This window comes from Lissotriton vulgaris, chromosome 4_1 (genome assembly GCF_964263255.1).
Source record: "Lissotriton vulgaris chromosome 4_1, aLisVul1.2, whole genome shotgun sequence".
NCBI classification, from domain to species: domain Eukaryota; kingdom Metazoa; phylum Chordata; class Amphibia; order Caudata; family Salamandridae; genus Lissotriton; species Lissotriton vulgaris.
This window is the reverse complement of record NC_141691.1, coordinates 2,102,299,144-2,102,314,160: the sequence shown is the minus strand read 5'-3', so window position 1 is coordinate 2,102,314,160 and position 15,017 is coordinate 2,102,299,144. Positions and strand designations below refer to the sequence as shown.

General features: G+C 48.5%; 1 pseudogene; it reads left to right on the top strand.

Moving 5' to 3' along the window:
* Nucleotides 1-14,347, top strand: part of LOC147725125 (uncharacterized) — a 191,239-nt pseudogene extending 176,892 nt beyond the window's left edge.
* The last annotated feature ends 670 nt before the right edge of the window (nucleotides 14,348-15,017 follow it).

The window sequence follows — 15,017 nt, the reverse complement described above, 5'->3', positions numbered from 1 at the left end:
AAACAATAGTAGTCTTCAAGAAGAAAAATAAGCCTGAACTTAGTCCATCGTCGTATGGGCCGATTTCTCTTATTAACGCAGATAGTAAGGTCTATACTAAAATAATAGCTTCTAGACTAGCTAAAATCATTACCCCTCTGTTGTCTATCCGCCAGTATGGGTTCATCCCCGGGAGAGATACAACTGATCATGTAAGATGCAAGATTGCACTTCTTGACTGGTCTAAAGCTACGGGATCTTCGCTGGGGGTGGCCCTGTTGGACGCAAAGAAAGCGTTCAACAGGGTCTCCCGGTGATTCATGTGGTTCGTATTGCAGTGGAAGGGGTTTTGCCCTGAATTTATTCAAGCAGTGCAGACTCTCTACACATGACCTGTAGCAGAGATCTTTATATCAAGGCAGGAATCAGAATCATTTAGCAACAACAGGGGTACAAGGCAGGGGTGCCATTGCTCCCGCCTGCTGTTTGCACTTTCTATTGATCAGTTTCTTAACAACTTAGAGAAAAACATGAATCTTAAACCAGTGAAGATTAATGACACGGAGTATAAGACATTTGTTTATGCAGATGATATTATGACACTCAATAGCGATATTACAGTGGGCTTCCCAGCAGTGAGGGATCAGGCGGAGCAATACAGGGTTTTGTCAGGTTATAAATTAAATATCGATAAAACGCAGATTGTTCTTTCTAATTCTATGCCTACTCCAGACCTCCCTGTTTCAACTGAAGCAACATATCTGGGGATTAAGATCTCATCGTTGGTTGATCAAATACCGGATCTAAATATTATTCCTATAATTGATACTGTCAACAGGACATTAGAGAGGCTAGATCACCTGCATTTATGGAAGAAATAATGTTTTAAAAATGCTGGTCCTCCTAAAATTCCTATACTTATTTAGGACTATTCCCCTGGAGTTTTCAACGGCATCTTTAGCACAAATTGAAAGGAGTTGCTCTAGGTTTTTGAAGGGATTTCATAGGGCAAGAAGAGCAGCCAGATGGATGACACGTCCTAGAGAGGGAGGAGGCTGGGGAGTTCCCAATTTTTTAATGTATCATTGGGCATCTTTGCTACGACATATGGGAATTCTGCTGACTGGGATTAAAGTTGAAATATCTATGGCTGTAAAACCAACTATTTACGAAATCGTACTGGATAATGAAGATAAACAATGCTTAGTTAAAAACTTAGAACACAGCTACTATAAAAAAAATCTAGATTTAAAACACTCAAAACAGCTTATGGGCTTTAGAGAAAGGTCCGACAGAGGCTTAAGGTTTCTAATATAAATGTGTATACTCTCTTTTTGGCATGTGGTGTTTTACCGCCAATCTTTCAAGATCAAATTACCTTCCTTTGGGGCAGTGCTGGGATTAGTGTCTTGGGGGATATATATGATGAAGGTCAAATAGAAACATTTATATCTTCAAAAAAATAATGTAGGTTAGACAGAAGAGATTTCTTTCAATACCTGCAGGTTCGGAGTTTCATGGGGACAAATGCACAAGGGACCACAACAAATTTTGAAAAAATATCTCTGGTGGAAACAATAAGTAGAAGGTCCTGAATCGGGAAAATGTACCAAACATTATTGGAAGCCTTCCCCGATGATTTGTGTAGTCAAAATACTAAAGATAGTGGAGTCCATCATGATGACTCTAAGCAGTGGGGTGCATAGAAGTTGTGCACAGATATAGCACAGCCCATCATGGTAACTCTAAGCACTGCAGGTGCATAGATGTAGCCGCACAGAGATAGCGCAGCCCATCATGGTGAGTCTAAGCAGTGGGGTGCATAGAAGTAGATGCATAGAGATAGCACAGCCATCATGGTGACTCTAAGCATTGGTGTGCGTAGAAGTAGGCGCACAGAGATAGTGCAGGCCATCATCATGACTCTAAGCAGTGAGGTGCATAGAAGTAGCGCACAGAGATAGCACAGCCCATCATGGTGAATCTAAGCACTGCGGGTGCATAAAAGTAGACGCACAGAGATAGCGCAGCCCATCATGGGGAATCTAAGCACTGCAGGTGCAGCGAAGTAGGTCACAGAGATAGTTCAGCCCATCATGGCGACTCTAAGCACTGCAGGTGCATACAAGTAGGTCACAGAGATAGCCAGCCAATCATGGTGACTCTAAGCAGTGGGGTGCATAGAAGTAGGTGCACAGAGATAGCACAGCCCATCATGATGACCTAAGCAGTGGGGCGCATAGAAGTAGTGCTCAGAGACAGTACAGCCCATCATGGTGACTCTAAGCACTGTTGTGCATAGAAGTAGATTCACAGACATAGTACAGCCCATCATGGTGACTCTAAGCACTGTGGTGCATAGAAGTAGGCGCACAGAGATATTGCAACCCATCATGGTGACTCTAAGCAGTGGGGTGCAGAGATGTAGGTGCACAGAGACAGTGCAACCCATCATGGAGAATCTATGTAGGCGCACAGAGACAGTGCAACCCATCATGGAGAATCTAAGCAGTAGGGTACATAGAAGTAGGTGCAAAGAGATATCACAGCCCATCACAAGCACTGCTGGTGCATAGACGTAGGCACACAGAGATACCTCAGCCCATCATGGTGAGCATAGCCCATCATGGTGACTGTAAGCACTGCAGGTGCAAGGAAGTAGGTCACAGAGACAGTGCAGCCCATCATGGCGACTCTAAGCACTGCAGGTGCATAGAAGTAGGTCACAGAGATAGCGCAGCCAATCATGATGACTCTAAGCACTGGGGTGCCTAAAAGTAGGAGCACAGAGATAGCACAGCCCATCATGATGACTCTAAGCAGTGGGGTGCATAGAGGTAGGCACACAGAGATAGCATAGCCCATCAAGGTGACTCTAAGCAGTGGGGTGCATAGACGTAGGTGCACAGAGATAGCACAGCCCATCATGATGACTCCAAGCAGTGGGGCACATAGAAGTAGGACACAGAGATAGCAGAGCCCATCATGGTGACTCTAAGCACTGCAGGTGCAAGGAAGTAGGTCACAGAGATAGTGCAGTCCATCATAGCGACTCTAAGCACTGCAGGTGCTTAGACGTAGGTCACAGAGATAGCGCAGCCCATCATGGTGACTCTATGCAGTGTGGTGCATGGAAGTAGGCGCACAGAGATAGCAAAGCCCATCATGATGACTCTAAGCAGTGGGGTGCATAGAAGTGGGCGCACAGAGATAGCACAGCCCATCATGATGACTCTAAGCAGTGGGGTGCATACAAGTAGGCGCACAGTGATAGCGCAGCCCATCATGATGACTCTAAGTAGTGGGGCACATAGAATTAGCACCCAGAGATAGCACAACCCATCATGGTGACTCTTACCACTGCAGGTGCATAGAATTAGGTGCACAGAGATAGCGCAGCCTATCATGGGGACTCTAAGCACTGCAGGTGATTAGAAGTAGGCACACAGAGATAGTGCAACCCATCATGGAGAATCTAAGCAGTGGGGTACATAGAAGTAGGTGCACAGAGATAGCACAGCCCATCACAAGCACTGTTGGTGCATAAAAGTAGGCGCACAGAAATAGCGCAGCCCATCATGGTGACTCTAAGCACTGCGGGTGCATAGAAGTAGGCACACAGAGATATCGCAGCCCATCATGGTGACTCTAAGCACTGCAGGTGCATAGAAGAATGTCACAGAGATAGTGAAACCCATCATGGAGAATCTAAGCAGTGGGGTACATAGAAGTAGGTGCACAGAGATAGCACAGCCCATCACAAGCACTGTTGGTGCATAGAAGTAGGCGCACAGAAATAGCGCAGCCCATCATGGTGACTCTAAGCACTGCGGGTGCACAGAAGTAGGCACACAGAGATATCGCAGCCCATCATGGTGACTCTAAGCACTGCAGGTGCATAGAAGTATGTCACAGAGATAGTGCAACCCATCATGGAGAATCTAAGCAGTGGAGTACATAGAAGTAGGTGCACAGAGATAGCACAGCCCATCACAAGCACTGTTGGTGCATAGAAGTAGGCGCACAGAAATAGCGCAGCCCATCATGGTGACTCTAAGCGCTGCAGGTGCATAGAAGTAGGCGCACAAGGATAGTGCAACCCATCATGGTGACTCTAAGCAGTGGGGTGCATAGAAGTAGGCCCACAGAGATAGCGCAGCACATTATGGTGACTCTAAGCAGTGGGGTGCATAGAAGTAGGCGCACAGAGATAGTGCAGCTGTTAGAATGGGGGTCTCTGGTTGGCGCAGGCATACACTTGTGTCAAACAGGGACCCTCTACTCCAGTCAGGGCAAAGGACTACTCGTAGAAATAACCCCTGCTCACCCTCTAGGCGGCGTGGCGCGAGCAGACAAGGCTAATCTCTAGAGTAGATATGGTTAAGCATTTCTTATAACACACACAATGACCAGTCAACCCACCACACAGAGACACAAGACTGGTTGTTTGTAAAAATATATTCTTTATATATAAACTCTCAAGCATGCTTTCATTACAGGCTTTAAAGGTTCCAGTTACTTTTGAAGGGAGGCCACCATTCTTGAAGGCAATGTTCAATACTTAAAAATGGGTAAAGGGTTCTTAAACCGGCTTCACCGGGTGGCAGGCAATGTCTGAGGCGTGGATGTGATGTTTGTTGAGGCCTGAGCGCCTTGTAGCACTTCTCTACGCGTCGTACGAGGCACAGAGGAAAGGCCCTACTGATTCTCACGCGCCTCGCGTTAGACGCGTGCGACGGGGCAGATCTAAACAAGGGTACGAGTCGTACTAAGCTCGTGCGACTCGTAATTTCAGGCGTAGGCTCACAGAATGTTAAAAATCGCAAGCAGAGTGTCCGCACAGCTCAAGGCGTTCAAGGGGCCTAAGTGCATGCGGGCAGTGCGAGTCGTCGAGTGTCAGTACGACTCGCACAGTGATGCCGGGTTACAGTACCTTTTTTTTGCAGCGGGGTTCGATGCGGACAAAAACAGGCGCAGACCGGACGTCCCTCATCGTGGTGCGTTCCTCCTTTGGCACGGACTACGGCTCGTGAGCTCTGTAGGTTCTGCACTCGGAGGGCAGCGATGCGTTGGGGGCTCTTGATCTCGATGTCCATCTCGACCTTGAAGAGTGAGGGGGCGGCGGCTTGAGTTTATCCAGCGGCGAGGCACTGTCAATAGGGCGTCGTCCTGGAGAGGCGAGTTCATGTGCAGCCTGTCTTCACGGTGTGCTCTACAGCTCGGGGGCCACAGACTCACGTTGTTTGGACCAGACGGACCTTGCGGCTCGATGTTGCAGCAGTTCGCGGAGCTCAGGCCAGGCCTTTACGATGCTAGTTGCGGCACAGTCGTCACAGGTCACTTTGTTCGGCGGGATGGGGCACACAGGCTCTCAGAGTGCGGGACAGATTACCAGTCGCACTCAGGTCTCCGGAGTCAACGCTGAAGGGGGAAATAACACCAGATGCAGCTTCCTTCTTCAAAGAGGGGGGTAGTGCCCACTGTTCCTGGGGTGCAGTTCAGGGGGCAAGTTCAAAAGCAAGCCCTTGGAGATTGTCAAGATGCACAAGTTGAATTAAAAGTCTGTCAGTCTTTCAGTCTTTCTTCCTCTCTCCTTCTTGCAGCAAGTCACCCACCACAGCCCAGTCTCTCAGGATTAGAGACAGTAGTCCTCCATGCAGCTTTCCCAGGTCCTTCTCTTCAGGCAGAGTTCCTTCTTGGCGTCAACAGGATCTGATTTCGTAGGAGCAGGGCTCCTACTTTTATACACCATTTCTTTTGTTCTCGCAGGCCAGGGGGGCCTTTGCCTAATCTAGTCAGTCTCTGAGCACTTTGTTTTTCAGGCCCTGGCTTCTCCTTTCAGTGTGCAGAGCAGGGACATCAGACGCTCCGCAGGAGGTGGAGCCAGCATTGTGATGACAAGTACAGTCAGGAGCACTCTGTTGACAGTCTTCCCTCTTCCTGGACCAGGTGCAGGGCACAGTCATCAGTCGCTCGCCAGGGGGCGGAGCCAGAATTGTGGTGGCAGAGCACAGCCCTATTCAGAGTCAAGAGGCACTCCCCCACCCATCCTGGTGTAATCTCCCTATTCACCACCTGTCAGCCCCAGCCTGTCCCCTGGAATTCCCCAGCCCTGTCACACACAAAAACCAGACAGCAGATAGACATCCTAGCAGAGGCGGGCTGAAATAGTCAGGCAAGCAAATGCTAACTTTCTAAAAGTAGCATTTGCAAACACAGGATATTAAAATAAACTTTACTAAAAGAAGTATGTCATTATTCTGAGTTCAGGCATACTAAACTTGATTTTCTACCATGTTCCCTGAGCCTGCTGGGATTGTAGAGTGTAATAATTCCAGCAGCCCATTCTGGCCTATGAGAACAGGTAACCTTACAATAGTGAAAAACGAAAATGACTGTAATTCACTATTAGGACATGCCACACACATCAGGGCTTGTCCTGTCTTATGCTTACAATGCACCCTGCCCTTGGGCCTACCATAGGGGTGACTAATATGAAGTTAAGGGAAGGTTTAGGGACTGGCAAGAAGGGGTACTTGCGCAGTCAGCATGACACTATCAGACTGCATGCAGGTTCTGCAATGGCAGACATAGACACCTTTTACTAGGCCGGTTCTGTGTGTGGCACAACCAGTGCTGCAGGCCCACCAGCAGCATTTGTATTTACAAGCCCTGGCACTCCTGGTGCACTTTACTTGGGACTGACAGTAAACCAAATAAGCCAATCATGGAAACCAATCACATATAGCAATTTACAGTAAGGAGAGCATATGCTCTTTAGCACTGGTCAGCAGTGGTAAAGTCCCCAGAGTCATTAAACTAACAAAAACAGGTCAGAGAGAATATTGGAGGAAGGCAAATAGTTCAGGGATGACCCTGCAGAGAGGGCCAAGTCCAACAGCAGTCCATCATGGTGACACTAAGCAGTGGGATGCATAGAAGTAGGTGCACAGAGATAGCGCAGCCCATTATGGTGACTCTAAGCAGTGGGGTGCATAGAAGTAAATGCAAAGAGATGGCGCAGTCCATCACGATATGCACCCTGGATCTCCAGTTCCCCAGGTGGCAGCTCTAGGCGCTAGGCCACATTTCTTCCCTGACGCTTTGTTGATGTTGTTTGTCCACCTGACCTGTGTAACTGGCCTCTCTTCTCTTCACAGGTGCTGCTGGAGGTTTCCTTTTCCAGGTGAAGGAGGACCTGAGGCTTGTGGTGGTCGGAAAGACGGGGGCTGGAAAGAGTGCCACGGGGAACAGCATCTTCGGGAAGAACGTGTTTATTTCTGAAGCGAAATCAAAATCAAGATCAGTGACAGCTGAGTGTGTGAGGCAGATGGGTTATCACAGGGACGGGAGGCTCATCTCCGTTATTGAGACTCCGGGATTATATGACACAAGCTTCTCAAATCAATACATTCTGGAAACCCTCTCCCAGTGCGTGGTGCTGTCCGCCCCCGGCCCCCACGCCATCCTCCTGGTGCTGCAGGTCGGCCCATTCACTGCAGAGGAGAGGGATGCTGTGCGGCAAATACAGGATCTGCTCGGAAACGGTGCCGCGCAGTTCATCATTGTGGTGTTTACACGGAAGGATGACCTGGAAGATAAATCCATCCAAGAATACATCGCCGAGGCTGATGACGAATTAAAAATTTGCAAACATTCGTGACAAGAATTTTCAATTCTATTAAGGACACGGAGGCGAGGATTATGCTTTCTCGATTTCTTTACTACAAACAGCAGCCAATAGGAACACAGTAAAGAAAAAGTAGACTACAAATCCCATGAGCACTTAGGCAACCATAGAGACTACATCCTATATAAACAACCATAAAGGGCAATACTTCCTCTTTCTTTGTCCAGTAAATTGAAACAGTCAAAAGTCAATTGAAGAGGTACCGAAGAACAGCCTGGAGGAAAAGATCCAAAGGCAACAGCAAAACGACCAACAGAAGACATTGCAACCATCCAAGGGCGAAGAGACCGTAGCAGGAAAACACTGCAGAGTCAAAATCCAAAATGCCGGAAACGAGGAAGGAGAGCAGCGACGAAGATTCACTTCTGGTCTGAACCTGAAAGAAAATCAGAGCCGTAATACACCATCCCAATATCTTGGAAGGTAACAGAACAAAGGGTAGGGAAAAAACAATGCAAGAAACATTTCAGAGTCATAGCAAAGCAATGATGCAAGACATAAGCAATGCAGTAGAATACATTTGGGTAGGATAATCCTCGCCTCCGTGTCCTTAATAGAATTGAAAATTCTTGTCACGAATGTTTGCAAATTTTTAATTCTATGGCAGGACAGGAGGCTCAGATTATGCTTGTTCAAAGCTGGACCACCACAACAGAAGCAATACCCACAGTGGGTTTGAAATAATACGTTTTAAACACAGTATCGGAAGACCAATCAGCGGCCTTCATAATGTCGGTCAAACTCACACCAACAGTAAAAGCCTTAGAGGCCATGGCACCCCGAGCGGAATGAGCTCCAAAAATGGAGATATCAATTCCTGCTTCAAACATAAGCCAACGTACCCAACGGGCCAGGGTAGCCGGCGCCACAGGCCTAAAAGGCTTCTGCAAAGCAATCAGCAACTGCCCTGACAAATCTTGTTGAAAAGGAGCAGTACTCACCTCATAATCTTTTATGCACTGGACCACACATAACTGTGGGTTCTGAGGAAAAGCTGGGTAAGTCACAGAAGACATGTTACTTTTGGTGTGCCGGGAAACCGTAAAAGTGACCCCATCCGGAGAAAACGAACGTCCGCGAGATCTAACGCACGTACATCCGAAATGCGTTTACAAGACACCAAACACAGGAGCATCGTCAACTTCGCTGAAAGTTGCTTACGAGACAGGGAAGAATTGGGAGGCCAAGCCTCCAGAAAACGTAAGACAATGGAGACATCCCAAAGAGCCACATACTTTGGACAAGGCGGTTTAACCAGCTGAATGCCACAAAGTGATTTAGAAATCAAGGGATGCTCCCCAATAGGCTTCCCGTCAACAAAATTGTGGCCTGCAGAAACAGCGGAGTGAAAGGAATTGACTGTCCTATAAGCAGAACCAGAAGAAGCGATGGAGGCAAGAAAATAGCTACTAAAGTAACATCCGCTGAAGCGGGATCCAAGTTTCGTTCAGAACACCAACCACGCCATCGCCGCCAAGCTGATGCATAACGGTTGTGCGTGTTGGGGGCCCAAGCTTCATTGATAAATCGTGTAGCGTCTCCAGATAAGCCAGGGATTTTCCAGCGTTCCCCGAAAGGCGCCACGCAACAAGCCGGAGCTGGCCCGACAGAACCAGAGGATGCGGGTGGAGCATAGGATCCAACAACAAGTTCCACTTCTGTGGAAGCAGGAACGGTGTCGAGCAACTCATCTCCAGAAGATCCGGAAACCATGCCTGAGCCCTCCAAAGAGGAGCTATCAAAATGACCTCCGACTGGAAGTGCTTTGCTCTGGCCAAGACTCGTGGAATCATCGCAAATGGGGGAAACGCATAGCAAAGATGAGGGGGCCAAGTCTGGAGAAAGGCATCCGTGGCAAGAGCCTCTGGATCCGGACGCCAGCTGTAAAACTTGGGCAACTGAGCATTGAGGCGAGAGGTGAAAAGATCGATCCAAGGCCGACCCCAGAGGCGAGACAGGTTCCGAAATACACAGGGGTGAAGCCGGCAATCGCTGAAGTCTAGCAGATGGTGAGAGTTCCAGTCGGCCACCTGATTCTGGCGACCCGGGAGATACTCTGCAATAAGAGTGATCTTCCTCTGAAGGCAGAAGTGCCAGAAGTCCTTCGCAATCTCTGCCAAAAATTTCGACCTCGTTCCTCCCAGCTTGTTCACATACCTCACCGCAGAGATGTTGTCCATGTGGAGCAGTATGCAACAGCTGGTGGCCTGAGGATCAAGGCTGCGGATCGCAAACGATCCCACCAGTAGCAAGAAGAAACATACCCTATGCACACACTGTAAAGTACAATAGGCACGTTGTAGCCAAAAAACAATGTTAAATATAGTGCAGAGAAACAACAATATTATGCAGGTTGATATAGAAAATAGACAAGTGTTGAAAAGAAATGTTGGTCTCCTTGTTTTAATCAATCACAGCTTGTGAACAACCAGCCGACACGTGTTTCATCGCAACTCGCGAATCTTCAGGGCTCCAATGGTTGTGTTTGGACCAAGTGGTCGCTCTTCCGGTGATACTTCCGACCCGGAAGGGCCCAAGACCAGCAGTTATCACTTACGATGCGACTTAAAATAGCTTGCAAGCGTGGTGCGCTTGATGTTGGTCGCCCGGGAAAAGTATTTTTATAACAGTCAAACGTATCAGTTTGATCAGTATCTATGTTTATGTAAAATAGGGATTGAGTAGAGTTGGCTCAATGGCTAAGTCTGGACTCGATGTCTGTCCGACGTCTTGTCTTCTTCGTGATCTCCCGGGTCTCAGTGTTCGGAGTGCCTACTGGCAGTGCGCCCTTTCTCTGACACAAAAAACCATTTTTTCTTCCGATCCCACCAGTAGCTCCAGACAATTGATGTGAAGGCTTAGTTCGTCTTGTGACCAACGGCCGCCCGTCCTCACATTCCCGCAACGGGCTCCCCAGCCCCAAAGACTCGCATCCGATTCCAGCACCACATCCGGAGTCGAGCCGAACAGGGCCTTCCCGTTCCAAGCCTCCATGTGGTTGAGCCACCACAGCATCTCCGACCTCGCGTCTGATGACAGAGGAATAAGATCGGAATAGCGAAGACCCTTCTGCAAATGCCTGATCTTGAGACGTTGCAGGGCCCGATAATGCAAGGGACCTGGAAAGATCGCCTGAATGGATGAGGCCAACAGTCTGACAATCCGAGCGATCGTTCGTAAGGATACACTCTGTGTGGACAACAGTAACTTCAACTCCCTCTTGATAGATCTGACTTTCTGGGAGGGCAAGAGCAGTTGGCAATAGACTGAGATGACTAGGAAACCCAGGAACTCGATCGACTGAGTGGGATGTAAATGAGATTTTTGAGGATTCACTAGAAATCCTAGAGACTGCAACAGGTCGACCGTCCATGTCAAATGGGACTGTAGTTGCACAGGACACTGAGCCATCAACAAAATGTCGTCCAGATACACGATCAGACGCACCCCGCGCGCCCTCAATGATTCCATGACTGGTCTCAGGAGCTTCGTGAAGCACCACGGAGCTGACGAGAGACCTAACGGGAGAACCGTGTACTCGAACCACTCCCCTGACCATTGGAACTGAAGAAAGCGGCGATGAGGCGGAAAGATGGGGATGGACAAGTAAGCGTCCTTCAAATCCAGGCGAACCATCCAGTCGCCCTTGCGAAGGAGATCCCTGAGAAGATGGATGCCCTCCATCTTGAAGTGGCGATAGACCACTCCGTTGAACTCCTTGAGATTGAGCACTAGGCGAGAACCTCCCCCCTTCTTCTCCACCAGAAACACATTGCTGACGAACCCCTGAGGATGCAGGGAAGTCCGCACAATGGCCCCTTTGAGCAGAAGAGACGCGATTTCCGTGGATATCACGTCTCAATCTAGTTGGGAAAAAACAAGGGGAGAAGGGACGTGACTTTGAAGGGGAGGATGGTAAAATTCGATGCGATACCCTTGAATCGTCTGCAATATCCAAGCATTGTTTGAGATTGTGCGCCAATTTTGCAGAAAAAATTGCACCCTGCCCCCAGAACAACACTGTCGTTCGGAATCAAGCTCACCTGTAGAGGAGAAATCCTGGCGTCCTCCTTGGTTTCCACCATAGCCTCCTTTGTTGACTTGTCCACGACCTTTGCGGGAGGGATAGAAATTAGATTTTGAACCTGAATAGGATGACTGTCGGTGTCCTCCTCCCTGCTGGGACTGTTGGCCACGCTGCTGGCCAGAACCACGGCCGAACGAACGTCCCCTGGAACGTCCGGCCCTGCCAAAAACCGGGCGGAACGCCCTGCGTAAAGAAGACTGCGCCTTGTCAAGGCCGCTAAAGGTGGCCACAAACTTGATCAACTCTTTTAGGAAAGGTTGACCAAACAGGAGACCCTGTGCAAGGGGCCCCGATTCTGACGTAGCAAGTGCAGACAGCCTGGGGTCCATCTTCAACAAGATGGAACGCCAACGCTCGGTGGATAGAGCACAGTTCGCGTTCCCTAGTTGACAAATAGCCCGTTGGGCCCAACCAATAAGTTCATCGGGGTCGATGCCAGATGCAGACCCCTGAGCCTGATAACCTAAGTCTAAAATTTTGGTCAGGGGGCCAAGAAGATCCAGTAACTTATCCTGACACAGGCCCCAAGAGCGGTCAATGCCCTTTTTGGGATCCTTGGTGAATTTCTTGACGTAGGTCAGAATAGTGGGATCCACCTCCGGGGTGTCAGCCAATTTATCCGCTAACTCCGGGCGAGGGCACTCGGAGCGGAGACGAGAGCGCACTTCCTGATCAAAGGGCTCACGGATGTGTGCCTGGATATATTCCGCTACCTCAGGTGCAGGGAGCCAAGACTTCGAATTCGGGTGAACTATATCAGTTGGCTCAAAGCTCAGGACTGGCGGATGGGAAGAGGCGTCAACAAAATGTTCTTTTCTAGATTTTTTAGCAGGGGGAGGACCAGAGGGACCTGAGGAAGAGGAGGAGGAGGTGTCATCAGTGTCCAGAGGAGGTGGACAAGACTGTTTGGAAACAGTGGAGGCAGACAAAGACTTTGCCAATTTAACAAAGTCAGATCTATGCGGGATTTTAGGCGACTTAGAGGAGTGCTTGCCAAAAGAGGACGGTATCCAGCCTTGTTGCTGAGCATAGTCGGTCAAATGACATTTCAACGGTCCAATAGCGCGGACCAGCGCAGTATTGACCGAATGCTGGACCCCTTGGTCAAGGGCGTCGACCAAATCATATTCAAAAGATTCCTCAGGCTCTTCATCATAATAATACTCCTCAGAATCATCATAACCAGCCATGGTTGAATAAATGACAGCACAATTGAGGAAAAAAATGCCCACTAAACAATAAAGCAAAGGTCAAATTGTAAATACAAGTGACCCTGTCAGGGGGAGTGACAGCCCCAAGCAAGCCAAAAAGGCAGAGCAACAACTCAACCTAAATAGCAGTAAATTTAAAGAGTAGAGGGACAGGCTTGCAATAGTCAGCCACTCAAGGCAACGCCTCTATGAATTATACAGCCCAAAACTCTATATTAAGGTAAAGGGCGTCATGAGGGACTCTCCGGCAGGCAGTGGGCTGAGGCTGTGAAGAAAACGCCGCCTTTCAGCGTGTCCGGACTCAGTGAGGAACACGGAGCGTCAACAAAGCCAACGCGCATGCGCGGTGGCTCGCCTGCAATACCCGGAAGAGGAGCAACGCGCGACGATAGCGCACGAGCCTCCGAGTCCCGGTCCCACTCCACAAAGGAAAACACGGGCACAAAGCGCCCGATGTGAAAAGAGAGGCGACCCGCGCTCTCTACAGCACAAAGACAACCGGAAACCGGGACAATTAAAAGGGAAAGAAACACCGAAAGCAACGCGGCAAAGCAATACGGCAAAGCGTCGGTAGATGGCAAATAAGCAGCAGATAAGCGGCGTTACAATGCAAGTAATCAAAATACACAATAACATGCAAATAGCACAAGAAGCATAGAAATGGACTTAACTGGCTGCGAAGCAGCAAAGAAAGAGGAAGTATTGCCCTCTATGGTTGTTTATATAGGATGTAGTCTCTATGGTTGCCTAAGTGTTCATGGGATTTGTAGTCTACTTTTTCTTTACTGTGTTCCTATTGGCTGCTGTTTGTAGTAAAGAAATCGAGAAAGCATAATCTGAGCATCCTGTCCTGCCATAAAATTGAAGAATGTGCTTGGAAGCAGCGGTGACCGCTACGTGGCTTTTAATAACAAATCAAAAGAGGCCGAGCGCAAGGTGCAGGTGCGCCCGCTGATGACGATGGTCCTGGAGATGGTGAGGTACAACAGGGGCTCGTGCTACACCACAGAGATGTTCGAGCACGCGTGAAAGGCCATCGAGAGGCGGGAAATCAGGGAGCAGATGGAGAGAGAAGGGCGATGGCTGGAGAAGCAAGCCGTCTGTGGCGAGAATGAGCGGGAGTTGACATCAAGCGTGCAGGAGGCCTGCACGCAGGAGAGGGGACGCACGATGAGAGTGCTACAGGATGTGAATGAAACAATGAGAGAGATATTTAAACATATCGAGATATATATGAGAACACTACATGGAAATTACTATGCAGTGATTGAGTCCTTGCTTGACACCGCTTCCAGTTCCAGTTTCTTTGTGAGCTCCCCCTCCCCCGGTGTGCGAGAGTCCTCTTTCGGATGTGAACCCAAACTAAACACAGACTTTTGATTCAAAATAGGCCCCACCCCCTTTTAATAAGAGTAATCTACCATTAATACAGTGACAATATTAAATTAAATTCAAAATATTAAGTACAAATACTAATTACAAATACGTTAAAACCTAAGAAGACATAAATAAAATCAGGACGCCTTACCCCGCTTCTTACAAAAAATGGAGCTGACCACGATAATATGAAGAGCCTCCCTTCCTGAGCCAAGATCCTAGAAAATGTATGTTGTCTCAACTTAAACAGCACAGTGCAAACTTTGAACTCCTAGTCAACTTCCAGTTGGGTTTCAGGGCCAGCTGCAGTGCGGAAACTGAGGATATAAAGAACAAGCCTCCCTCCAGTCCAGAGAAAGGGGGATCTTGTCTACCTTTCTCCTTGACCTTTGCTCTGCCTTTGAAACAGCCAAACACAAGACTCTTCTCAACACCCCCTGGGCAATCTTGGGGATTGATGCCACAGTCCTGACCAGTTTTGGTTTTATATCTAAACTGCTGGCAGCAAATGAACATAGAAATATTCCCTATCCATCCCTGCTTCAGTGAGCCCAGCTGTTCCTTTATGCATCCTATACAAACTGTGCATTAGTATGACTGTGACCTCAATTCATCAACATCTGCACACTAATTCACAGATGTATATTGACCCGAAGCTAATGTCAAAGCATCA